The 27,319-nt window shown below is 38.3% G+C and overlaps 1 protein-coding gene across 7 annotated transcripts in view; it reads right to left on the bottom strand.

The window, feature by feature from the left end:
* PSD3 (pleckstrin and Sec7 domain containing 3) overlaps positions 1-26,914 on the bottom strand; it is an 810,275-nt gene extending 783,361 nt beyond the window's left edge. For 2 of the 7 annotated variants that reach the window (XM_086703517.1, XM_086703519.1), the window contains exon 1: positions 21,126-21,552. The gene's annotated coding sequence lies outside the window, so the exon portion shown is untranslated. Of the gene's footprint in view, positions 1-21,125; positions 21,555-26,218; positions 26,300-26,771 lie in introns of those variants that run through there. The other 5 variants (XM_086703521.1, XM_086703518.1, XM_086703515.1 and 2 more) reach the window with 4 other exon arrangements.
* Positions 26,915-27,319: the final 405 nt, after the last annotated feature.

Consider the following 27,319-nt stretch of genomic DNA (forward strand, 5'->3'; position numbering starts at 1 on the left):
GCTTTTGACTTGTTGCAGAAAAACTAAGGATATTTGGATTTGTTGGAAAACATGCTTTGTGCCTAATTGATTCATAAGTTTGCCATCTAAGAAATTCTGATATAACAGTTCACAATTTGTTACTACTTAGTTTTCACTGGAGACTAAGGTTTCTAAGAGTTAAAATTCTGCTAAATGTAGTTAAGACTGATTAAAATAAGGAAAGCAAGCCTGCATGTAAAAAAGTAGATACATAAAAAAAATAAGGAATGCAAATATATTTTTTGTTAAAGGTAAGAAAAAAAAAAGGTAATTTTGTCCTAAATGAGTTGGGTTGTTTGGGGAAAAAGGGGCTTAGGTAAAAATCTAAAAGCAAAAGAATGTTGTAAAAGTTTTGTAAAGGAAAATCTTTAAAAAGAAATTTTATATATGGTCAGAAGGTCTAAGGTTAAGCCTTTAAATTATGCTAAATTAGCCACTATCTTACAGACACAAAATAAAACCCTGGTGGCCTTCCTGGAAAGATTGAGAGAGACTCTCATGAAATATATGGCTATCTCCCTAACACCCCCGAGGCTGTGATGATTCTAAGACAAATTTTTCACTCAATTGGTCCCAGATATTAGGAGAAAACTGCAAAAGCTGGCTGTTGGTCCAGAAGGAACCCTGGAGGAGCTCTTATGAGCTGCCAATTGGATGTATTACAACGAAGATCAAAAGGAGAATAAAAAAACAAACAAACAGAAAAGGGGGCTTTAAAAAAAAATCTGAGGCCTTAGTTGTGGCCTTATGTACTATGTCAAACCGGACTTCTCGAGGTCCTGGCACCAAGTGTCATTTATATGGCCATTCAGAGCATTAAAAACGAGAACATCCTCAGAGGGGACAACCAAAATGAAAACCCCATAAGCCATGCCCCTTGTGTGGAGACAATCACTGGAGATCTGAATGCCTTTGGGGACCTCTGTCTGTGAGAGCTCAGATAACCAATGCCCCTGGAAGGGACAAACGGGGGCCTGGGGCTCTTCACAGTGGCTCCCTTAAACCAACTGTCTATCAGAAACCCAGAGCCTCAGATGACTCTAAATATAGAAGGAAAACTGGTTGGCTTCTTTCTTGATACTAGAGCTACCTTTTCTGTCCTTTCCACTCCAAGCCAACTATCCAAACACAGCATGACAATTAGAGGCATCTCGAGAAAATTTATAACTAAATTTTTCTCTTAGCCTCTGGGATACATATGGGGAAAACTAATTTTTTCTCATTCTTTCTTGATAATCCCAGAGAGCCTTACTCCCTTGCTAGGAAGGGACATTATAACTAAATTAGAGACTATAGTACTACTAACTCCAGAACAAATAAACAATTGTATGAGTTTTGGGGAATTACTGGATATTACAGGCTATAAATACCAGGGTTCAGAAAACAGTTTGCCTGCTATATCAATTATTAAAGGAGACTCAATCCCACCTACTCTCCCAAGAAAATAAACTGGGGTCTGACTCATAGACACTGTCTCCAGCCCTTAAAATGGTTATAAACAGAGCAGGGCAATTACTATGACTGAGCTCACAGAGCTAAAAGATCATTAAAACACAATATCAGACCTTTCATTTAAGGAGTCACAAAACTTACCAAATGGCCCAAAGAATGTTTACTGAAAAAAAAAAAATTGTCAAGGACAGTTCAGCAAGTAGTATCAGCCTGTAAAGTAAGTCTTAAAAGCAATCCTCTCTATGGGCACCTGGGTAGCTCAGTCTGTTAAGTGTCCAACTTCAGCTCAGGTCATGATCTCACAGTTCGTGGGTTCGAGCCCTGTGTCAGGCTGTGCTGAACGCTTGCACAGAGCCTGGAGCCTGCTTCGGATTCTGTGTCTCCTTCTCTCTCTGCCCCTTCCCCGTTTGCACTCTGCCTCATTCTGTCTCTTAAAAATAAATAAATGTAATAATAATAAAGAAAAGAAGTGTGTTAAAAACAATCCTCTCAACCACAAACTTTCTCTCCCAGGCAATCAAGGAACTGAAGGCTATCCAGGCTTACCTAAAAAATTGCAAATTAATAATGGTAAATGCCTGCCTTGACTCTTTCTCTAATAGAACTTCTGGCTCTTGGAAAAGTTTTACACCTCAAAATAAAGCCAACTGGTTGGCTTCTGGTTATACTAGGCAAAACTCTAAATAACACCTCACAAGCATTAGATGCTTTAAAAACATTTTTTAAAATTAAGTTAGGGTCAAACTCTTGAAAATAGAGCCGCCATTAATTAATACTCCTGCTCCTCCATCAGCTGGGTTATGAGAGATTCCCTGGCATATGTTGTGTACAAAGTCAGGGTCTCTCCTAGATTGTTTGACAGATTTGGAAACTGTGGACATTATCTTATGATGCCATCTTGTTGGTCAGTATAATCGTTGTGTTTTTCTCTTTTTGTCTGCTAAAGTTTATGCTGCCTCATGCCTGGTAGCCTTCCTGTAGAACCATACTGTGGGCGACTCAACTGACCCTTGGGTAGACTGTAACTGCTGTAATTCTACACCATCCCTTATCAGTTTGAAGAAGCCAGAACAGTCATCATCCCTGTTCCCTAAGAGCAGTTATAGGCCATATTCCAGGGGAGAAATAAATAGGGAAAGGGTTAACATTAGGCAGGGAGAGATAGGGACCTTTAGGGAGGCAGACTGCAGCTGCAAGTGGAGGCTAAAAAAGCAGATGGGGTTCTCCCCTTATAAAATCCTTTATGGGCACCCCCCCCCACCATTACCAAGTATTAAGGGGAGATCTAAATGAGATAGGCAATCTAACCCTAAGGTAACAGATGTGGGCCCTTGGCTCTACCCTAACCACCTTACACCACTGGGTTAGGGAATGATTACCTGTAACTCTGACACAGATACTGACCCCTTTAAACCAGGAGATGCAATATAGATAAACAAATGAAATGTCCAACCCCTAAAACCTCTCTGGAAGGGCCCATTCACTGTCATTTTGTCCACTCCTACTGCAGTAAAGGTAACTGAGGTGGGTCCCTGGATTCACCACAGCAGAGTGAAGCTGGCATCTCGAACTGGGAGTGTACTCCTGATCCATCAACACCGTGCAAACTGACCATACAGAAGCATGCTGCAACTCCAGAGGCTCTGGTATACTGCAGCCCTGCTTTAGTCACTCTGGAAGCTGGCTAACCTACGCATGGCAGAAGCTTGAGGAATCGATGGTATGGTGAAACAAAAGACTGCCCTTATTTTCTATATCTGTTTCCTTATTGTGATGCAATGTCACCCCTGTGTCTCACTGTTATTGTGATTCTTGCTCTAGATTGACAGAGTCCACCCTGGCTGGTTGGAAGTGTGGTGAGACGTTTCTGGTAGTACTCACCTTCCTTTTAGGGATAGGATGCTTTGTTGATGCCAATATAGGAAAACAATGGCCACAGAGACTAGAAAATTAGAGGGTATTGAGGAGGCACCTTTTGGGATGAGCACTGGGTGTTGTATGGAAACCAATTTGGCAATAAATTTCATATATTGAAAACAATGGAAAAAAAAAAAGAAAATTAGATCCCCACACAACTTATAGTAAAACAAAATACCCCAGTCCTGCTACTAGGGTTTGGCTCCTCACAAATGTAATTATTGGAGAAAACTGTCTTGCCTGGTGGGGGAAAAGTTCATTGTCGTCTCTGTTAAAAATTTAACATGCTAGGGGCGCCTGGGTGGCTCAGTCAGTTAAGTGTCCAACTTCGGCTCAGGTCACGATCTCGCGGTCCATGAGTTCGAGCCCTGCGTCGGGCTCTGGGCTGATGGCTCAGAGCCTGGAGCCTGCTTCCGATTCTGTGTCTCCCTCTCTCTCTGTCCCTCCCCCATTCATGCTCTGTCTTTCTCTGTCTCAAAAATAAATAAACGTTAAAAAAAATTAAAAAAACAACAACAAAAAAAACTTAACATGCTGGATTGGGAGAATAAATATTGTTAAAATGTCAATACTACCCAAAGCAATCTACACATTCAATGCAATACCAATAACAATTGCACCAGCATTCTTCTCAAAGCTAGAACAAACAATCCTAAAATTTGTATGGAATCACAAAAGACCCCAAATAGCCAAAGTAATATTGAAGAAGAAAACCAAAGCAGGAGGCATCACAATCCTAGACTTTAGCCTCTACTACAAAGCTGTAATCATCAAAACAGCAGGGTATTGGCACAAACACAGACACATAGACCAACGGAATAGGATAGAGACTCCAGAATTAGACCCACAAATGTATGGCCAACTAATGTTTGACAAAGCAGGAAAGAGTATCCAACAGAAAAAAGACAGTCTCTTTAACAAATGGTGCTGGGAGAAATGGACAGCAACATGCAGAAGAATGAAACTAGATCACTTTCCTTACACCATTCACAAAAATAAACTCAAAATGGATGAAAGACCTGAAAGTGAGACAGGAAACCATCAAAACCCTAGAGGAGAAAGCAGGAAAAAACCTCTTTGACCTCAGCCTCAGCAATTTCTTACTTGACACATCTCCAAAAGCAAGGGAATTAAAAGCAAAAATGAACTATTGGGACCTCATCAAGATAAAAATCTTCTGCACTGCAAAGGAAACAATCAACAAAACTAAAAGGCAACTGATGGAATGGGAAAATATATTTGCAAATGACATCTCGGACAAAGGGCTAGTATCCAAAATCTATAAAGAACTCACCAAACTCCACACCTGAAAAACAAATAATACAGTGAAGAAATGGGCAAAAGACATGAATACACACTTCTCTAAAGAAGACATCCAGATGGCCAACTGGCACATGAACAGATGCTCAACATCACTCCTCATCAGGGAAAAACAAATCAAAACCACACTGATATATCACCTCACATCAGTCAGAGCGGCTAAAATGCACAAATCAGGAGACTAGATGCTGGCAAGGATGTGGAGAAATGGGAACCTTGCACTGTTGGTGGGAATGCAAACTGGTACACCCACTCCGGAAAACAGTGTGGAGGTTCCTCAAAAAATTAAAAATAGAACTATCCTATGACCCAGCAATAACACTGCTAGGAATTTACCCAAGGGATATAGGAGTGCTGGTGCATAGGGGCAATTGTACCCCAATGTTTATAAGCAGCACTTTCAACAATAGCCAAATTATGGAAAGAGCCTAAATGTCCATCAACTGATGAATGGATAAAGAAGATGTGGTTTATATATACAATGGAATACTACTTGACAATGAGAAAGAATGAAATCTGGCCATTTGCAGCAACATGGATGGAACTGGAGGGTATTATGCTAAGTGAAATAAGTCATACAGAGAAAGACAGATGCCATATGTTTTCATTCATATGTGGATCCTGAGAAACTTAACAGAAGATCATGGGGGAGGGGAAGGGGGGGAAAGTTACAGTGAGGGAGGGAGGCAAACCATAAGACACTCTTAAGGACTGAGAACAAACTAAGGGGTTGGGGGAAAGGGGAAAGTGGGTGATGGGCAGGGAGGAGGGCATTTGTTGGGATGAGCACTGGGTAGCGTATGGAAACCAATCTGACAATAAATTATATCTAAAAAATAAAAATAAATAAAAATAAATAAAAACTTAACATGCTTAGGTCAAAGATTTTGTAATTCAACTGCCTGGCAAACCCAGTGGTGGGGGACCCCAGATCTTCTAGAACCGGATTCCCCCTGCCCCCTTGTCTAACTTCTCTCCTCTCTGAGAGGCCTGAGACAATGTCAATGCAGCCATCAAATGGCAGGCCCCAGGTAGACTATACTAGCTATGTGGAAGGACAGCCTATACAGTACTTCCCTCAGGCTGGTCAGGGTCATATGTGCTGGAAACTATTTGTCCATCTTTCTTCCTGCTCCCACTTAGAGGGAAACTTTTGGGGGTTCAAGTGTGTGGGGACAGGGAGACTAAAAAAAAAAAACAACAGTGTGCCTTACAAATTGACAGTTAAAAAGATAATAAATGGCCTCTGAGAGTATAATCCAATATTATGGCCCTGTCACCTGGGCAGAGGATAGGTCCTGGGGCTACGGCACTCCCATTTACATGCTAAACCACATAATCAGACTACAAGCAGCTATAAAAAATTATAACCAATAAAACTGCCAGAGCTCTTAACTTACTAGCCAGGCAGCAAACCAAAATGCACAATGCTATCTATCAAAATCGCTTGACTTTAGATTACCTGCTTGCTTCTGATGGAGAAGTTTGTAAAAAGTTTAACGTAAGCAACTGCTGCCTGCAGTAAATAATTTATCCTTTTGCCAAACCTAAGAAATTTTGTTATAATGCAGTTTACTAAATAAACCATTTGGCTGAGAACACATAAAAATATAGCTACAATATTTCAGTTTTTGCATCATTAAACTTGTAGTACAGAGATACAATCAATCAATTAATAATTTAATGCCTACTAGCGGGAGCCTGGGTGGCTCAGTAGGTTAAACATCTGACTCTTGGTTTTGGTTCAGGTCATGGTCTCATGGTTTGTGGGTTTGAGCCCCACATCAGGCTCTGTGCTGACAGCTGCAGAGCCTGCTTGGGCATCTCTCTCTCTCTCTCTCTCTCTCTCTCTCTCTCTCTGTCCCTCTCTCTGCACTTCCTGTTTGTTCATGCTTTCTCTCTCTCTCAAAATAAATAAATAAACATTAAAAATAATTATAATAATAAATAAAAAATCATATATATATTGGCTTTTGCATGTGGTGTTTGCATATAGCTGTTTTTAAGCTACATTTTGGAGACAGTAGTATTAAGAGTTACATTGTTTTGAGCACACACCACTGGGCAATAAAGAAAGGAACCTGGGGGCGTCTGGGTGGTTAAGTCCGTTGAGTGCCTGACTTCAGCTAAGGTCATGGTCTCATGGTTCATGAGTTCAAGCCCAGCATCAGGTTCTGCACTGACAGTGCAAAGCCTGCTTGGGATTCTCTCTCTCCTCTCTCTCTGCCCCTCCCCAACTTGTGCCTTCTCTCTGTTTCTCAAAATAAATAAATAAACTTAAAGAAAAAAGAACCTGAGAATTTTGTGGGAAAACTAGAGGAGACTTCAGTTTAAGATTGAGAAAAAAGAATAAAGAAAAAAATAGAGAAAAAGGTGAGGTTGAATAAGCTGGAAAATATAACAGACTAGGTCTATTCTAGTCATAGCTATAAAATAAAGGTTTCTCATATGCAGCTGAACAACCAGTTTATGACTTCATAGTCATTTTATATATGAGAAGAAGAAGCAAGGGTGTAAGGGAGAATGAGGAGATAGAACAATAGGGATCAAAAATGAAGGGAGGGAAAGAGGCAAAGGCTAAAAGGACTTCCTGGCTCTCTGTGCCTCTCCCTGGTGGCAGCTGTTACACCAGCACTCCATATCTGCTTGAGAGGGGAAGGGAAGCAATCCAGATGAGGCAGCTCAAAGAAAGAACATGCTTGACAATCATAACAAAATGCAATGTTACTGATTTGTTTTCCCAGGTTTTCCCCTAAGATTACTTAGTTAACATAGACCCAGGTCTATACAGTAGGGATTGTTTAGCTCTTGTAGCCCCAAGCTGCATGTTACAGGGGACCAAATGTTTGGAAAGAAAAATATGTGGGTACTTCTGCTACTATGTGTGTTTAATACTCAAAGCAATTCCATTGTTCATAAGCCTCTGCATAACAATAGTCAGAGCTAACAGTCCCATAAAAGCAGAGTCCATGTGCACTGTGGGGCTTTTCTTCCTCTGGTGGCACGCGTCTACCAGCCTCTGTTGGATAGGCTTCCACAGACAAACCCCTGGTTCAGTTATGGTGGGGCCATCTTTGCTCACCTTTTTTACAGTGTGTGAGCTTTTGCTTGCCACAGCTCCTCAAGCTCTTATCTCTTTTGACACTTGGGCTTTTAAAAAGTTGAATTAGCACATATTAAATATTAAAAGAGAATGTTTGAAGAAGAGTGGTGGTCTTCAAAAATCATAACCATTTAAATTTTTTTTAAAAGTCAGGCAAAACCAATAAAAACATATTGTGGGGCACTCTTACACCATTTCTCTGAATAGTAACTTGGGGAATTTGAATTGTGTTTAAATTCCAAAAGTAAAGTGTCCAGAGAAAGACACTTGATTTGGCTGTTGATCAGCTGACACTTGATCAGCATGTGCTCATTTAATCCTGTCATCAGGGCAGATGACCATTAATTGAATATTGTGATGTCAAATAGGCCACCCGGATTGAAAATGTAGGTGGACTGCTGATTAGACAGGCTTTGTATATAAATGGATCTGGCCTCAGCAATAGCCATCTGACATCAAATCTCATGGTCTGTTTACAAAGGCAAAACCAGAGAGAGTTGTCCATAGCAGCAAATAACTGAGAAAAAGGTGATTCATTTTGTCTCAGGTGTTTTATACATACTGTGTTATACTTTTGAGGTTACAGGGAATAGTTGGTTTTTAAAATACATTTTTTCTCAGTGTGTGTTCTTCATCAAAAATTGAAATTCCCACATTTAATCTTTTAGTGTCTCTTGCATATGCCAAAGCAAAAATAGAAACTAATTTAAATCACCAATGTATAATATTCATGTTGTAACATTATAATTAGAGCAGTGGTTCTCAAAGTGCAGTCTCTGTATAAGTAGCATCAGCATCACCTGGGAACTTGTTAGGAATGCAAATTCTCAGGCTTCCCCAGGACCACTGAGTCAGAAACTCTGGAGGTGAGGCCTAGCAATCAGTATGGAACAAGCCCTCCAATTGATTCAAGGCAAAGTTTGAGAAAAACATTCTCATTATTTATTACTGCTTACAGTGAAATCATTATAAATTGAGCAAAAGGAAACTACCGAACTGCACATTCTTTTGTCTGTTCTCACATCTGCTATTCAGCAAGATGGATAATTTTGGAACTGTGTTCATATGTATCTAAAACATAAATCCTAGATTCATTCCACTGGAAAGAGAATTATGACATGATAGATACCCTCCTGTTTGCCATTCAATTTCTAAAGAAGCAATAGATACTGAAAAAAAATTTGCAGCTGAGTTGCAAACATTGTAGATTATTCAAAAGGATGGATGTTATGTAGTTTAAGACTCCGGATGGCGTTTCATTAGACTGGGCAGTTTAAACTCCCACAGTAATTAGTGAGTACCCTGATCAAAAAGAAATGTGAAGCAAAACTAAACACAAAGGAATAAATGTTCTGTTTGGGTATAAATGGATGGAAATATTTTTGGAGATTAAATGAAAGAACAAACAATATATAATATCATTAGCATAATCAATCCTTTCCCACCCAAGCACTTCCATTTTAAATTAAAGCTTTTATTTCAGTGTAAACCCTCGAAACTATCTAGCATATACAAAACTAAAAAATAAGGTAAAGAAAAGAGTCTTCTGATCATTCTTTACAAACTAAAAGAATGACTGTAAATAAATGTCCCTTGGAGAATTATCAAAAGTGTCCACATTCCTCTAAAAATTAAGTGTCAAAGAAGGAAAACCAAGTGACTGTTTGAACCTGAGAAAATCGGTATCTTTACCTCCTTCAAAAAAAACCCCTAGTACATTGAGCTTGTAATGAGTGCTAGAAATAAACTTTATTAACACCTGTGAACAATGCAACATTAAATGAATTTTGAAACTCTTAAAACTCTCAACTACTTCTCTAGGGTCATAAGTTTCCCTCTTTACTGATACCATGGGGCCAGAGAGGACCTTGGAAATTCTCAGAGCTTTTGTGATAGGTTTTCTGCTCTCCTTCTCCCTTGGGGTCATGAGATGCATCTTACACTATGTTTCATACTTCTTTGCTATTTTACAAGTTTTTCTCTTCCAGTTTACTATGTGAACAACTTTTGTCATCTGTTTCCTCTGTTCATTAGAAGGAAGTTGAATGTGCAGTTAGGGGGAGGGAGAGTTTAACAGTTTCCAGTAAAATAGTCCCATGAGCAAGAAGGAAGGGCAGAAAAGAAAAAAAGTAGAAAAAGAAGAAAGACTTTGCTGAAATGAGAAGTAGGCAAGTAAATACAGTGTCCACATACAAATCTGTAGCATAAGTGAGTCATCTAACTTTGGAGAAGCTGTTAAGGGGAATATACCCAGAGACTACAGGAAAGCTTCACTGAGTGATTTCCTGGACATTTCTCATAGTGAAGAGATACTGTGTAACTTGTAACATATACCATCATTTTCTAAATAATAGATACAGTACTTGTACGTCAATACTTTATGCAATGACTCTTCACTAGAATGAAATGTGCTGCCATGTCCTTCACTGAGAGACCAGACTCATACAGGCACATGGACAGAAGGTAGCATCATGTAGTGCAAATGCTCACTTGAGTTATTCTGAAGAGTCCAGACGCAAAATCTGCTCCAAGTTTTCACATATTTTCATAAAGACCCTCTTTTGTTCTGATCCACTTCAGTAAGCCAAAACATGACAAAGAGAATGACCAAGGCCTTTGCCAAAGGTATCTTCTTTCCTCTATTAGGGCAAGGCAGGAAGGAAAACAAAAATAGCAACTTCTGGATGTGAGTGTGATTTTTTGAAACATTATAATTTCTGTAATCCCATAGGGAAGAAGAGAAAATGGAAACCAATGAGTGATCCATGCCTTAAAGCGTCACTGGAAAGAACACAGTAGGAGCCATGGCCAAGCCACCTCCTCAATCCTGACTAAAATCAACCCCAGGACAGAACCATGGGTGACATTTAAGGGTGAGACTAGTAAGAGGAGAAGAGAGCTGGTTCACAAATCCAGGGGAGGAGTTTCAGAAGGGAGGGCTGCGGTAAGGTCCAATTAGCTGACCACTCAGAAGGAGATTGGATTTGAGATCACAGATGATCCTTGCTATGACAAATTCAGTTGAGTGATGAGGATGGAAATCAAGTTGAAAGTCACAGGAGAGATGAGGAAGCAGTGATTGTAGAAAACTCTATCAAGAAGTTGGCAATGAAACAAAGCAGAAGAAAGAGGAGATAATTGGATGGAGACTGTGACCTTAGAGAAGGCTTTTGTGCAAGGTTAACACTTGTACACATTTATAGGCAGGGAGAAAGGAAAAACTAGAGAAATTGAGTACAAAAATTAATAACATAAATCCCAGAGAAGGTGGGAAAAAGAGAGATTATTAGCAAAGATGAAAAAAATGGTTTTGGGAAAGAAATGAAGGATTTCTTTTCTTCTAAGATAGGAGGGAGAATAAGATGGGTAAACATATGGTGGTAACTTTGGAAGCAGACAAGAGGGAAATTGTGGCATGATTGTCCTTCATATCTTCTTTTCTGAATAAGCTAGGAAGCCAGGCTCTCTGCAGACATGGCTAGTGGAGATGAAAATGGGGGTAAACTGAGTTTACATACAGATGTTATGGACACTGGTCTCTAGGCACCAAAGCTTATTAAAGAAAGAAAAATTGTAAAATAAATAAGTAAGTAAATAAGTAAGTAAGAAGCTTCTTCCTCTACTCATTACATTATCATTTCAAAATGATACTTTGAAATAAGGAGAAAAATGATATCCAAGCTGGAGCAGAAGTAATATTCATTGGCACCACTTTTGTCTAAAAGAGAAATCACAGCTGATTGAGACAGATCTCAAAATGGGATGTGGTTATCTCAGTTGTTCCCATAGGGGACAAAAGTAACATTGGTCCAAGGCAAAGTGATTATTATCTTCACTCTTGGACTCTTTCAGTCCTAACTGTGGAGAAAGCCTGTCATAACCCTACCTCAGGTGTCAATGGCTGGCTTGCTTGGCTCAAAAGGGGGAAGCTGCCCCAAGTGTTGCACTTAAATCCCTTTCAAGGTTCTAATTTCCAGGTTCTGCCAAGGAAAGAGGAACACGATGCCAAAATCTACTGCAAGCCAAAGGAAACAAACAAATCTCAGGTCACATACACTGCTTTCTGGCTGTTTCCTACAAATCTCAGAAAACAGTAAGCTCTAAGCTACAGTTTTATTAGAAATGTGAAAACATTCACTTACCATATGGACACTGACCCAATGTGTACAAACCTTTATAAAATATTAAGCCTGAAAATGTGTGCTATCACAAAAGTTTTAAGTATATACATAATATCACAGAACACTGGTTATATGTTTCCAATGAAGAAGCTGAGCTGCCACAGGTAAAAAGGGATGGAGGTTGATACACAGGTGAGCAATGCATACTTTCCAGCTAAGAAGTAATACACTTAGTTATAATCCAGCCAATTATTCTTTTCTAAAAATATAGTAAGAGAGGAAAAATATTTATTAACTCTTGAATAACCACATAAGCTGATAAAGAGCAAGATTTAAAGAAACTCAAACATCCACGTATACTGGATACCTGGGTACTGGATACTCTGAACTAGAATTCAAGCTTCCTAGTTCTGACTTTAAGAAAAGACTCACTGAGCCTTTTATTAAGATCAGAAATATAATCTATTCTTGTATATCACAATATATTATATATGCAACAATCTTGCCGGACAAGAAAGCTTATTAGTTCTTTATTCTTTTTTTAATGTTTATTTATTTACTTTGAGAGAGAGAGAAAGATAGAGAGCAAGCAGGGGAGGGGCAGAGAGAGAGGGAGACCTCTCCCTGAATCTTCTTTTCGAGGAGAAAGTTACTGTTCTTCCTCTCTGCTCTCAAACCCTAAGTGTTTTCTTCCTTATGGTTAGCAGAACAAAATAAAGAAACAGCAACAACAAAAATCCCATGGTATACACTACATTTTCCTTTGTCTTTCTTTTGTTCTATCATAAAAGAGTTGCCCAGGCAATTAAGTTACTAACTTCCTTTGAATGCCTCCCTTCTTTATTTTCAAACTGTATGTTGTATCAAATATTTCTTTGCTTAACTTTGATACTCTTACTCCTAAGAGAGTTCTTTTTTTCTTTTCCAGTTTTACAGAGATATAACTGACATACAGCACAGCATAAGTTTAAGGTGTACAACATTGTAATTTGACTTAAATAGATCATGAAATGATTAAGAGGCTTCTTTTATTTTTAATTTTTTTTAATGTTTTATTTAAGACAGAGACAGAGCATGAGTGGGATGGGGCAGAGAGGGAGGGAGACACAGAATCTGAAGCAGGCTCCAGGCTCTGAGCTGACAGCACAGAGCCCAATGCAGGGCTCGAATTCACGAACCATGAGATCATGACCTGGGCCAAAGTCAGATGCTCAACCGACCAAGCCACCCAGGTGCCCCTTAAGAGACTTCTTAAATGTCAAGCTTTTTTTTTTTTCCTGAAGATTTTAAGTTCAAACAACACACAAAAGCTGTTTTTGGCCAAGCTATCCAGTAGTTCCTTAAAATATCTTTTTAGAAAAAAATAATTTAAACCATTTTGTTACACATTCCTTTTTTTCCCACCATCAAATTTGTTGACTATTCCCATTTTCACCCATGAGTATATTAAAGCAATTTTATATTTCTCAAAATTTATTTATTGAAGCAACTTCATTTTTATTTCTAGTCATTTGAAGTCCCTACCTTATAAGATAGTTGTGAAAATTATATGATTAATATTAATTAATTACATGTATATAAAACACTTAGGAAAGTGCCTACGGTAAATAAGTCCTATAAAAATGTTAGCTGCTCACTTTCAACAATAGCCAAATTATGGAAAGAGCCTAAATGTCCATCAACTGATGAATGGAAAAAGAAATTGTGGTTTATATACACAATGGAATACTATGTGGCAATGAGAAAGAATGAAATATGGCCTTTTGTAGCAATGTGGATGGAACTGGAGAGTGTTATGCTAAGTGAAATAAGTCATACAGAGAAAGAGATGCCATATGTTTTCACCCTTATGTGGATCCTGAGAAACTTAACAGAAGTCCATGGGGGAGGGGAAGGAAAAAAAAGAGGGTAAAGAGGGAGGGAGCCAAACATAAGAGACTCTTAAAAACTGAGAATAAACTAAGGGTTGATGGGGGTGGAGGGAGGGGAGGGTGAGTGATGGGTATTGAGGAGGGCACCTTTTGGGATGAGCACTGGGTGTTGTATGGAAACCAATTTGACAATAAATTTCATATTTTAAAAAATGTTAGCTGCTATTAGTATCTTTTTAAGAGTTATTAAGAAAACATTGATTATCTATTTTGATGATTGGTCTGTATTTTCTGCCTAAGAAATCTATGCTTGTTTGTTTGCTTGTTTTCTCAGAGAAGTCATTTGAAAGCTAAAACTGTTTAAGATATTAAACTCCTTGTTTAAAAGTGAGCAGAGATTGTGGCCAGCTAAAAATTTGCTATCAAAACTTCAGACATATGTATGTATATGGGAAAGAAAAAAATGTAATGCTAAATATGAGGTTTAAGCTACAGAGGGACTTTGTTTGCTATCATCTCCTAAATAGATTCCTCAAATTCTAAACTATCAGTTTATGCTGATGTTTCATCCAACAAAATATTGAGATCATATCATTCATGAACTTGCCTGAAGTATGGCTCCAGTAAAACCGTGTGAGTGATAGTCTGCTTTTTTATAATAGTTATAAAATTTTGTAAAAATAAAATATTGTAGCATTTTACTACATTGTGCAGATTATACAGTCTTTGGAGTGCAGGGAGTAGGAAATGAAACTTTCATAAGTGGGGATTGCATGGTACACTGTAAAAGAACATGTCTCAGAAAGTACATGTCTCATTCAAACTATAGGTGTGCTATCTACAGGAGCACACCTAAGAAGAAATCAAACAGCTTTGGAAGCTCAAGCATGTGGTCTGTCACTTGAATGGTGGGGATTTTTTTTCCCTGTGAATGTCTACTGATTACATTTAAGTGTTTCAAAAGAAACTAACTAAAGACTTCATGTAAATTTTTAAAAATTCAATTCTTGAAAGAAAAATATAAAATAACCCATTCACTTTGAAAATTAACAACTCATGATGCAGAACCTTACTTAAAAACAAAATAATCTAGGAATTCCTGGGTGGCTCAGTTGGTTAAGTGTCCAGCTTCAGCTCAGGTCATGATCTTGAGGTCCGTGAGTTTGAGCCCCATGTGCTGACAGTTCAGAGCCTGGAGCCTGCTTTGGATTCTGTGTCTCCCTCTTCTCTGCCCCTCCCCTGCTTGTGCGTGCATGATCTCCCTCTCTCTCTCTCAAAAGTAAATAAACATTAAAAAAATAATAATCTAAAATATATTTAGAAAGGCAAAGAGGGTCACAAACCATTGCAATATCTAAGATTTTGAAAACTAGTATTTTCTGACTTGGGAGTGATTATCAAACTCACTAAGAAAGCATGTTGTTAATGAATATTTATTGACATGGAAAGATGTTCATGATATTTTGGAAAGTAGAAAAAACCCAGGATGTACAAAATAATTCACATTTATTTCGTTATTTGTAAATAGGTATAAATAATGTCTAGAAGTTTCTATATAAAGATATTAATACTGGTTATCTCCGGGTGGAAACCAGACAATATTTATTCATCCTCTATTATGTGTGGGCACTTGTCATGTTATTTATCCTTATAATAACTCTGTGAAGTGCTGAAGGCCTACAGTGTAGGGACCAATGTAGGCGAGCAAGCATATTGTTTTGCACAAATTGCCATTTAGTAAATGATGGGTATTTTTATTATCATCTTATTATTTTAATATTATTTATTATTTTATATATTATCTTTGTTTTGTAAATTGAGACAGCATAGGTGAAATGGCACAAGGGCCATTTCAGTCAGACTGCCCAGGTTTGAATCTTTGCTGTTAGTTGGGTCACCTTGGGCAGGTCATTTAATCTCTGATATTCAGCTTCTTCACTCATTAAATGATCACAATGATAGCAATTATAGTTACTTCATAGGATAGTTGTGGGAATTAATAAATTAATCCATATAATGTGCTTAGAACAGTGTCTGGTGTATAGCAAGCACTCAATAAATGTTGGCTTTTATTCTCACTTAATCTTCATAATGAATCCATATGGGGGTATAATCATTTTAATTTTAAAGATGAGAAGATTGAAACTCAGAGAGGGTGAATAATGGAATGATGGTTGCTGAGAGTAAAGACATCTGAAAATATGAGTCACTGAATGCGTATCCAGGAATAAGGCAAAGGGCTCAGCAGCTGGGTTGTAAAAAGAACTGAAGAGGCACCAGGGATGAGTTTTTGCCAGTTTCCTGTCCATGCGTATGGTGAATTATGCCCACACATATGCATATATACATCTGCATTATGCTCCTGGGGTCCTTCTTGAAGGTCATGGTGAAGCAATAGGATCAGGGAAAGTACCTGGTCTTGGGATTGAATCCTTGCTCCACCACTAGTTAAGTGACTCTAACGTCTACAACCTCTCTGAGTCGAAGATCCTTCACTTGGCAAAAAGGGGTCATAACATCCACCTCATGAAGTCAGTATAAATTAAATTAAAAACAGCTACCATATAATGAATGCCAGGTGTGCCAAAGGCACCATACAAGTTACTTTACATAAATTCCATAGTAAGCTGTCAAAAAATGCTAGTTTCCCTCTTCACCCTCCTTCCCTTTCCCAGTTGAATGCCACATACACATAAATAATGGTTTTTTCTTTCCTAATGCTAATCAAGGAGACATTTTATTCATTCACAGTTCACCCAGCTTGGTTCATTCAGCTGCCCCTGGGCCTCCGGTACCAGGCCAAGCACTGGACGGTGAGAAGGAAAACCCATCATCCCAGCTCTGGAGTGGAATTCAGTCTAGTTAGGGGAAGTCACATATGTCAGTCAAGTACAACATGATGCAGGACACCCATGACAGGCACATGTTATTTTTTAAGGGTTAATAGCATTTCATTCCAAGCTGCAAACTCTCCCTGAATAAACCTTTCCTGCTTCTGCTTTCTGCTACCAGAGAATATCGTTTCTGAGTTTTGTGACCATTGCAAGGATCATTAGCACCTGTCTCACTTTCTAGGAACATCTCCTCCCATTGAACAGTGGTTTTTCTCTTCCTTCAGACTTCTCTGTTGCAGCAAAAGGGAACAGTATCATGTTTCTCCTGCACATAACTTCTTTTCCCCACTTTAAAACCTCTCTCAAGGGCTGGAAACTATAGAAGCTATAAATTAGGTCAAAGGATCCAGAACACAACACTAAGAAGAAAACAGCTGGGGAAGTGTGACCCAAGATCTGTATGTTTCTAATATGTACATGCTTCCAGGGTGACAAAAAGGGATGAAAAGTTTTTTTTTAAGTTGATTTATTGGGGCACCTGGGTGGCTCAGTCAGTTGAGCGTCCTACATCAGCTCAGGTCATGATCTTGCAGCTTGTGAGTTCAAGCCCCACATCAAGCTCTGTGCTGACAGCTCAGGGCTTCGAGCCTCTTTGAGATTCTATGTCTCTCTCTCTCTCTCTCTCCCTCTCTCTCTCTCTCTTCCCCTACCCTGCTCACACTCAGTCTCTCTCTCTCTCAAAAATAAATAAACATTAAAAAAATTAAAATGTTGATTTATTTATTTTGACAGAGAGAGAGCACACATGCATTCTCTCTCTCTCTCCTTCTCTCTCTCCCTCTCCCTCCCTCCCCCCATCTCTGTCACACACACACACACACACACACACACACACACACACACACACACGGGAGTGGGGGAGGGGCAGCAAGAGAGGGAAAGAGAGGATCTCAAGTAGACTCCACACCCAGCACGGAGCCTGATGCAGGGCTCTATTTCATGACTGTGACATCATGAGCTGAGCTGAAATCAAGAGTCAGATGCTTAACCAACTGAGCCACCCCAGTGCCCCAGGGATGAAAACTTTTGTAGCTAAAATTTAGTTAGGTGATAAAAGAAGATGCTTATGATTGAAGCCTCTAAAATAATGGGGGAGTTTATCTTTTCTGTAGAAATTTCCTAGAATGACATAGAAAGAGTGCTTCCTAAAAATGGAGAAATATATAACATAACTTTTTAAATAAAGATCTACCCTCCTCCAATTAGGGAGATGCATAGACAAATAACATTCAGTTCATACAACAAATATTTATGGAGTAGCTACTCTGTTTAAGGGTTAGAGCCCGAGGCACATAAGCAAACAGTCAAAACCTTGTCCTTGTTGGGCTTGTATTCTCATCAGGGGAGGCAGACAATAAATGTAATACTACACAAAGCATATCTTAGAATGTAATAATTGGTACTGAAAACACAGCTAGTTAGGAAATAGAAATAAGTAGGGTGGTGATGGAGACAGGAGATTGTAATTTTAGATAGGATGGCTAAAGTAGGTATTGCTGAGGTGTTATTTAAGGAAGGACTTGAAGTAGATGAGAAACTATGTCAACATCTGGAGAAACGTGTTCCAGTCAGATAAAGCAGTCAGCATGAGAACCCTGAGGTAGGAATGTGCCTGATGTATTTGAAGAACTATAAGGAGACCACATTAGGAAGAGATGATGTAAGATAGATGATCGTGGGGAGGTCATTTATTGGCAGGACTGTTTTTTACTCCAAGTGAAACAAGGAGCCATTGGAAGGGTGTGTGTGTGTGTGTGTGTGTGTGTGTGTGTGTGTGTGCAACAGTATAATGTGACCTGACTTATGCTTTAAAAATGGTCATTCTGGCTGTTGTGTTGAAAATATACAGGGAGGGACATGTGATGAAGCAGACACACTTACTTCAATCATCCAGGTGGGAAACTATGGTGGCTTGAAGCAAATGGTCAGATTCTGGATACTTTTGAAGGCAGAGTTGACTAAACTCACTGAAACATTGAATGCAAGGTGTGACAGAAAAAGAACATCAAGAATGACTCTGAAGTTTGGGGAAGGTTAGAGATGCCATTAATGGAGAATGTTTGCAGACAAAGAAGATTTAAGGGTAGTGCCAAGTTTGAGAAGTCCATTAGACATCTTGGTGACTTTGAACCATGTCAGTTTAGCTAAGAGAGAACCACATTTCTCAGGATTTCCTTCTCTGTATGGCTCTGGGTTAGGTAGACCACAAGATAATCTCTGGGCTTCACTTTCCATGTGTATGAAATGAGGGAGATGGAATAGATTTCTTAAGGTAACTTTTAGTCCACCATATAAGATTTTAGCCAGAGTTTGCTTTCCCACAGTGTGAGGAGGAGAGTTTGCCTGATCTGTTGGACCACCTTTAGGCCACCACATCAATGCACATCAGTGAACTCTCTGTTAGCAGAACCAGTTCAGAGTCATTCATCACAATTCCTTCCTTTCAACCTGCCCTATTCTGCTTTTAAGTCATCATCAACTTTACTTCTAGCTTCCAATTTCTCTCTTTGCCTTGATCCTTAGAAGTACATCCCTCTATTACTGTGATCTTAGTGTTCTAGTATTCTGATTCTCCACTTAAGTCTTCTCCCTGCTCCTGGATTGAAATCAGCGGCCACCCCAATAAGCCTTGTTTTCTCTCATGACCAAAACCCTTTCTGTCATTGCTTGGGCAAGACTAGCCCAATTATAGCATTCTTAAATTTCACTGCCTGACTGTATTTATTTGCAAAGGGCAGGAAGTATTTTGTCTTCTCTCCCTCCATACACAGACACCCTATACAAAGCTCAAACTGAGAGGTCTTGAATTGAGACTGTTCTTTTCATGAATATCCTGAGATATGGAGTGTAGTGTTAGAGTAGTGGAAGCCCTAGCTTCAAAGGCAGCTATAGTTCAAAGACCTTTGTCCCTTCTGCTTGTGCAAGTGCTTTTCTTCAAATGTTCTTCTTATGCAAAGGAGTGGTTCTTTCACCAGCAATTCTGCATAAAATTGCAGGGGTTCATGTCAGGTAGGCCTTCTTACCCTTACCCAGGGATGAAGCCTCTAGAATCCCATAGATCTCCTGAGGGTTTTTCTAACTTGGCCAGAATCCTTCATGGGGATTTAATTTCCTACTTTTCATACAAAGAGAGAGCATCCAGAAAAGATACTGAGAAGCCTCCATTCCTTCCCTCATCTCAGGGAAGTGAAATTCCCAGGACAGAGAAGGGAAAAAAATCCCATCTCCTAACTGCAGGAGTGCTTCTTGGGAAACTGATCTTTTCAGTCCATATCCACAAAAAGTACATCAAACACACTCTGGACTCCCCTCTCCCAAAGCTTGTCCTTGAAATCTCACTCCTATGCTTCTATCTTGCCCATTTATCTAACCAAGATTATGGAATTAGGCTGAAATTGTATTCACAGTTTCTAACACACTGATGCTTAATCATGCTTATTAACGACACAAATGGTAATATTTATTCTTTTGGGAAACATATAGCATAACATGAGTGACACACTTTCTAATCTTTTTTCCTAATTATTTATAAACTGTGCATTTTGTGTGGTCATCAGTTGTCCTTAAAGGGAACATTGAATTTCCTGTGCTAGGCAACTGCTCTGCACTGGGCAGTTGGTTATCTGATATGTCTGGTTAACAAGTTTCTCTTTGACATTTAATAAACTGCAACGATTTCACATGTAGATATTTCCCCACTTGCTTCATGAGAGCAAAGGACCGTATAAAGGCCAATTTAGCAGGTCTGGTTACAAAAATAAAGGCAATTTTTATGGACTAATAGAGAGTAAAATGTTGTCTTTTCTGCCTCTGTTTTTTTAAGTTTAAATGTCCAGGTTTTCTGTGGAAACACATGATATATTATTCTAATATTTTTGCTGTTACAATTTTATTTATAAATTCTTTGTCATCAACTCAATGCTCTGGTTATGGTTTCACCTCTTCCACACTAAAGATATTATTAAATAAAGGTCAAAAATCAAAGTTTTTTTTAAAAATGGAATGAGATCTCCTAAAATCAGGATAGGCTTGAGTTTTCCAAAAAAAAAAAAAAATCATGCCTCAGTTTATGTTCATGCAAACTCTGCAGATCCAACCAGTCAATATTTCAAAATATACTCAAAGAAAAGCATGATTCACTGCTTCAACCACCCAACCACTGACAATGTGACTTTATGCTAGACCAGATTTAAATGGTAGAGCCAAGAATATTTTTCTGACCCTCTTTCCTCCAAAGGAAAACATAACACAAAGCAGCCTGACAAAATACCCCAAATTGCCTCTCCCACCACGTGAGAATTATCTCTACACGGTCATGGTTATAAAAAGGATAGACTTGTTTTAAGGACCCAACATTTCCTCCTAAAATATATTCTTACTAGTGTTTTGCTTCACACAAAACTTTCTGTGTGAGACAGTGACTTACCAGGCTTGTTTCTTGTTAGGTCCTTGAAGAGGTTCCTCTTTGCTTTGAGGTTGTGTCTGAAACTTAAAATATAAAATGCATTCAGTTAAGCTGTCTGGTGTGAGTGACTTTGGAACTCCACAAAAGGGTGAAAATCCCAGTTGTTCTGTCTGTAAAATCTCAAAAATACTTTCTTTCTCATTCTCCTTCTCTTCTACACTTCAGTCCATGATGAAAACTACACAATATTCGCTTAATTGTCAAGGAAAATGTGTAAAATATACATATATCAAGCAATCAGGAATCATCAATTACAAAATTATTTAAAAGCTTCTTCAAATAGACGTGGCTACCCCATTAGCTCTTTGCTTCTTTCTGTTTGTCAAAAGAATAGGTTTTTTCGATGCTGGATTAATGTAAGTGCAGCACTGGCCACTTCTGCTAGCTGAGAGAGAGAGAGGGTGATTCTAAAAGGAGCCAGAGGGTAATCAGACCCTTTGGCTCTGACAATTAACCCAAAGCACGCTACAGGAAGTGCACTGGTTAGCTAAAGTTAGAGAAACAGTGGCCTCTTATGGAGCCCCAGATGTCACACTGATTATATACGGTGTGATAACTTGTAGTTTATTTTGACAGTCATTCAAGTAAGAATGCAGAGTGAGAGGGCTACAATAGAAAAGCCATCTCAGGCCCAATTATTTCATTTTTCTAAGTAAAGGTATGAAGTTCCCATTCTGTTATTATCCTCTACTCTTCCTTCCCAACAGTGTTTATCTTCCTCCTGCAATGCATTTTAAAGATATTCTAAATGAGGCAAAATATTCTAATGAGGTTCAGTTTTTGAAAAGTAATATTGATGTGAAATTTTTGTTTTCCTAATGTTTCTAGCATCATCTACAGTGATACCATAAGCAAATGATCTTACAATATTTACTTTGACAACCTATATAGACAAATGACTTACAACTGGAGAAGCCCTTTCATCGCTATATGAAGCAGTTTTGTCCACTTGGCAAATATCACAAGAATAAGTGCAAGAATCACAAATACTGAGAGATGGCAAGAGTTGGTGGGCAAGTTCTTCCACTGTTTGCTATGTTCATCAATTTTCTCTTGTGCTATTTTTACAAATGTGAACACAGCCAAGACAATTAGCATATGTGAGTCTACCCAAAGTCTAGTAACAAGCTGATCCTAAAGAAAACCAGACAGAGGTTGCATTCTGACCCTTTTCAGGTTTGGTATTTATTGGGGTTTGGGGACCTTTGTATTTAGAGAACTCTGAACCTCTCCCTGACAGACTCTAGTGTGCTTCACCTGTGATATGGCAGAGTGACATTCAGAACAGATAGTGATGGGAAACATGGTAAGGCCAATGTAAATGGCAGGGAGAAGAAACAATATTTTGAGAGAGTTCCCTGAATTTTAGTAGAACATATTTGGTGAAAACAATATCACATAGGTAAATGTAAAATAAATTCCAAGATAAACAAAAAGGAGGGTTCCAACTGTGAGAAACTTATCTACCTATTGAAAATTCCATGGTTTTTGATTTAAGTGATAGTACAAGGTCATGTGAAATAACATATTTAGAAGAAAAGTTTGAGTCAAAGACCATTTTACCACTTCATATTGCCTCACATAAGCAACCCTGTCATGTCCTGTTAACTGAGCACAAAGCCAAGAACTATCATGGATCAGTGTCAATATCAAGATTCTAAGAATTATTCTACTGGTTTTCAATTATATTCTTCAAGGCCACATTTGTGTTCTTATTTCCTCTCCTAGAAATATTTTGTTTAGTTATACAAATGTTCATTAAAAATTCTCAAAACATACGTTTCATAATGTCACTGGATAGTCCATTTCCACTTATGTCTGAATGCACAGTCAATGAAAACATTTTATAGTCATAGTGGAAAACCAAGAAGAATCCTGGCAAAGGTCTCCTTGAGGTTATCAAACCTAATGAAAAACTTTGTACAATGCAACACTGTTTGTAGTTGTGACATACTGCATTCTTGCATACTTCCGGAGTTGCTTCTGTATTTATTTGAGCTGTAAGCATTTTCCAAAGGTCAAACTGCCTTGCAGAGAAGTGTTCTGATTTTCTTCCAGTAAAGGCATACATCTCTGCTCTGCTTTTGCAGTACTTCAATCTTCTTCAGCTCTATTCCCTTTTTCCTATGGTCACCTCTTCATCTCTGCCATTTCTCCAAATCTACTCTACTCCACTGATATTTTCCAAGTCAAATAGAGAAGGATGTACCTATTATATATTTTATTCTTAAACAGTTACAAGGGACACAACACATCTAAAGATTTTAAACAGTAGTAGCTGATCTCATTTCTTTTTCTTTTTTGCTTAATACTTTTTCTTAGTATAAAAGAAAAAAGCCTCATTGTACAAAATTTGGAAGACCCAGAAAAGTACAAAGTACAAAAGTGATAATACAAATCAGCCATATTACCATCAGCCACAGAAAATCACTCTTAGTGGTTTGTTCCAGTCCTTAGAAAATATGTTTATTTTTTAATAATGTTCAGATAATATTGTGTCCTGTTTTCTCTACCTATCTTTATATTTTGAATATTTGTGTTTCTATGTTTTTCAAAAGTGATTTTCATTTCCACATAATAGTCATAATTTGTTTGCTTCTTCCTCCTTTGTAGAACATTTAGATATTTCCCAATTTTTCATTATTTTAAATAATGTTATTGAAAATATCTTTCTAGACACTTAAAATTTTTCCCTCTTTATTAAAGCAACTGATTAATCCAATAGTTCTACATATATAACAAGTTTCAGTCACATGTGATGTGAGGGTTGCTCTCACATCCTGCCATGACATTTTCTTCAGATGAGGGGCCCAGAGAGATCATATGACTTGCCTGAAGTCACAAAACTAGTTATTTGAAATTTGGAATTTTTTGACTTTTTTCACTGTCTTCATCTCTCAAGTTCAAACACTAAGTCTATCATTTTGAATTGTCTTTTTTTAACCCATTTATTTTAATTTGATACTAACTGTTGCTACCCTATTCAGGCCCTTATAACCACACCGCAAAGCCACCTAAATGGCCTTCCTGCCTCAGGAACCTCCCTGTTCTACTCTTGCCTGTACACCTGCACATTTACCAGGTGGATATTTCTTTATGCCATTATCTAGCTCATTGACTTCTTAGTGAAACTCGACATGTAATATAAAACCCTTTGCTTGGCTCTCAAAGCCCCAATTCCTGCAACCAATCTTACCTCATCCATTCCCTTCTCTGTTCACTTTCCCATTCTTGGCTTCTTGCCTTCTCCTTATAGTATTTACCCTATTCAGAATACTCTGGTTTCCTTTCATCTCTTCAAATTTTACTCAATACCCCAAGGCCCAGTTCAGGTCTCATTTGCTCCATGAAATAGAATGAGTTTCTCATTGGATCTGACCAACTTGCATTCCCATTGGATTTGAAGTTGGCCAACTTACATTCAAAACTCTGCTTTGCTGATTTTGCTGGAATAGTTGAGGGGACATAATTAACTCCTCTGAGCCTATTTCTACATACAGAAATATGAACAATTATACTAATACCTGCCCTCCATCAACATCCCAGGATCCTAAGAAGGATTGAATGTGTGTTACAAAGTTTTGGTAAGCTGCCAAGTGCTATATAGATAAGAGAAAGTATTGTCTACACTTTGAAACACTTTGGTATCCAGGTCTGTACCAAATAATATAGCACTGAATTATGTTCTGTCGTCATATTCTCTCATCATTTTATATTTGTTAATCATTTTTCCTCAGCTTGGCTGTAAAGTCTCTGAATGCAATACAGTATCTTATATTACTTCTATAATCCCCGGAGCGTATCACCGCGCACCGTCTTAATGCTGCTAGTCTAATCGAGAGGAGTTATAGCTGGTAAGGTCTAGTTATGGTTCACATTGGGATTTGGATATAAATGAAAGAGCCCCAGCTTTCTGTAAGTCATCTGGAGGAGGACAGTCTTACACTTTGGGGAGTTCTAGAAGACTGGGAGCAAGGTTAGTATACACCTTTGTGAAGACTGTGAAAATGTACCCTTAATTTGGATCTTGCCTTTCAGAAATATTCACTGAACTTTCACAGTCACTGTTAGGTGAATGTAAAATACACATTCTGAAATCAGAGAACAGAAGCAAGAATGTCTTATAGACATCTGGGAATAATACCCAGATCTTTGGATATCTTTATCAGAAAGCTCAGGTTACCTAATAATGATATGTTGTTAAAGATGGTCTGATGATCTGCTTATAAATTACTCATTTACTCTGAAATTCATTTGTCAGTTTTGATTATCTAATTACTAGAGACATGAAGAACATTTCCCCCAAGAGGCTTATCCCTAAAAACACTAGGTTATAGTTAGGGTTAGTGAGAAGAAATAGGTACCCAGTTGGGGTTACAGTTAGGTTGGTGGTTAGTGTTAGGGTAAAGGGCTCAGTTGAAGATGAGGTATAGATCTAGGTGTACAAACGTAGATTCCTGCTAGAATTAGTGTTACACTTGGGGTTGGGTTTGGGACTAGAGTTAGGGTTAAGGCTACAATTTAGGGTTAGAGTTAAGTTTAGGGTTAGGTTAGATTCCTGGATACAAAGGACAATTTTACAAAAAGGTATTCCTGAAAATTCCACTTTGGATAGTAAAAGATGAGAGGCTTCAGTTTTCCAAATCCCAAGAACTAGTAAAGCACTGTTGGTAAAGAACATATTACAGCATTCCAAGATTAAATGAAAGTATACAGTTTTCCATACTTTTCAGAGTGTTTTTAAATCTCTAATACTGAAAAGGCAAGCAACACTTTTAATATCAATGTTAACACCTCCAAGTTCAATTTGCAGATTGTATTCAGTTTGTACTGCCCTCTTCCCCCACTCATGTATGCCCAATCCCTGACATAAAAACTGACACCATTAGAGAAAAAAAATATGATCTAGAATTTCTATTACCTACATTTCTATAGAAAACTGTATCTTAAAATAAACTATATTTTTGAAGTACTAGTCAGTTGTCCAGTGCCATAAACAGAAAACACAATCTGTTTTTAATAGAATCATGTTTCCAAATTGTTATGTCACTCACATCTTGTATTTCCAGTCCAGACCTCTGTCTCAGACTTCAAACTTGGATTTCCAATGAATGAATGATGTCCCCACATGGCACCTAAATTTCAACAGGCCCAAAAGTCAACCCATTGTTTTGATAACCCTCACCCAGCTCACCTGCTTTTCCATTCCATTTAATGGCAGTACTATTTTCCAAGTGCTCTAAAACAAAAACCTTCTCTCAACTCTTTTTTCCTCACTTCCCACTGTCCCACTCCACTGTAAACATTCTTTCAAATCTTTCCTCCGTACTCCCTTTCTGTCTTCAGTTAGGCTTTTACCATCTCTTGCCTAAATCATTGCAATAGCCTCTTAAATAATCTTCAAATAATTTCTCTAGTTTCAAGTTCTTCCTTGTCCAATCTATCTCTCTACATTGTCACTAAAATGCGACACCTTGCTAAAAATCTTTCCTTGATTGCCTTTTAGAGCTTCTTCTTTAAAAACTTTCTCACTGCTTTCTTCCCCTAGAATGTTCTAGCTCCTCCTTCCCATCACACCATACTTTGCACATCTATGGTTGTACTTACCACGCTTTATCACACTGGTCTCCCTGGAGTATATGGTAAACTTCTGGAAACTGAGACTATCTCATTCATTCATACACTACAGTGCACTGAACCATGTGGTGAGTGCCCACAAAACCTTGCTGAAAGAAAATAGCTTACAGGATGAAGTAACTCTCACAGATCCTCTTTATATATCAGTACAGCCAGTCCCAAAATAAAACTTATGCTGTGTAAGGTTTCTTTAAAAAGCACACCCTGCATCTTAACAGGAAGTTACAGATTAATAAACAGCTGACAGAACAAACTAAATAGCATCCAATTAATCACCAGTTGACTGTTCAATTGCTGCTAACTAGATGTGGGGAGAGAGTAAAGATGAAGACAAAACATTATTCTTCATTGATAGAAGATTTTGCAAGATGCTCCAAAGCTCTGGGTATTTCCCTACACCTTGGTGATAATTCAGACACAGAAAAAAAGGCCATAACAAAAATGAATTTGAAGGATACATCAATATCCAAACTAGATTAATACCAAGTTTGTGGCCACAGAATATCCACCACACCCTA

This window comes from Puma concolor, chromosome B1 (genome assembly GCF_028749965.1).
Source record: "Puma concolor isolate L17-30 chromosome B1, mPumCon1.1.hap2, whole genome shotgun sequence".
Lineage (NCBI taxonomy): Eukaryota > Metazoa > Chordata > Mammalia > Carnivora > Felidae > Puma > Puma concolor.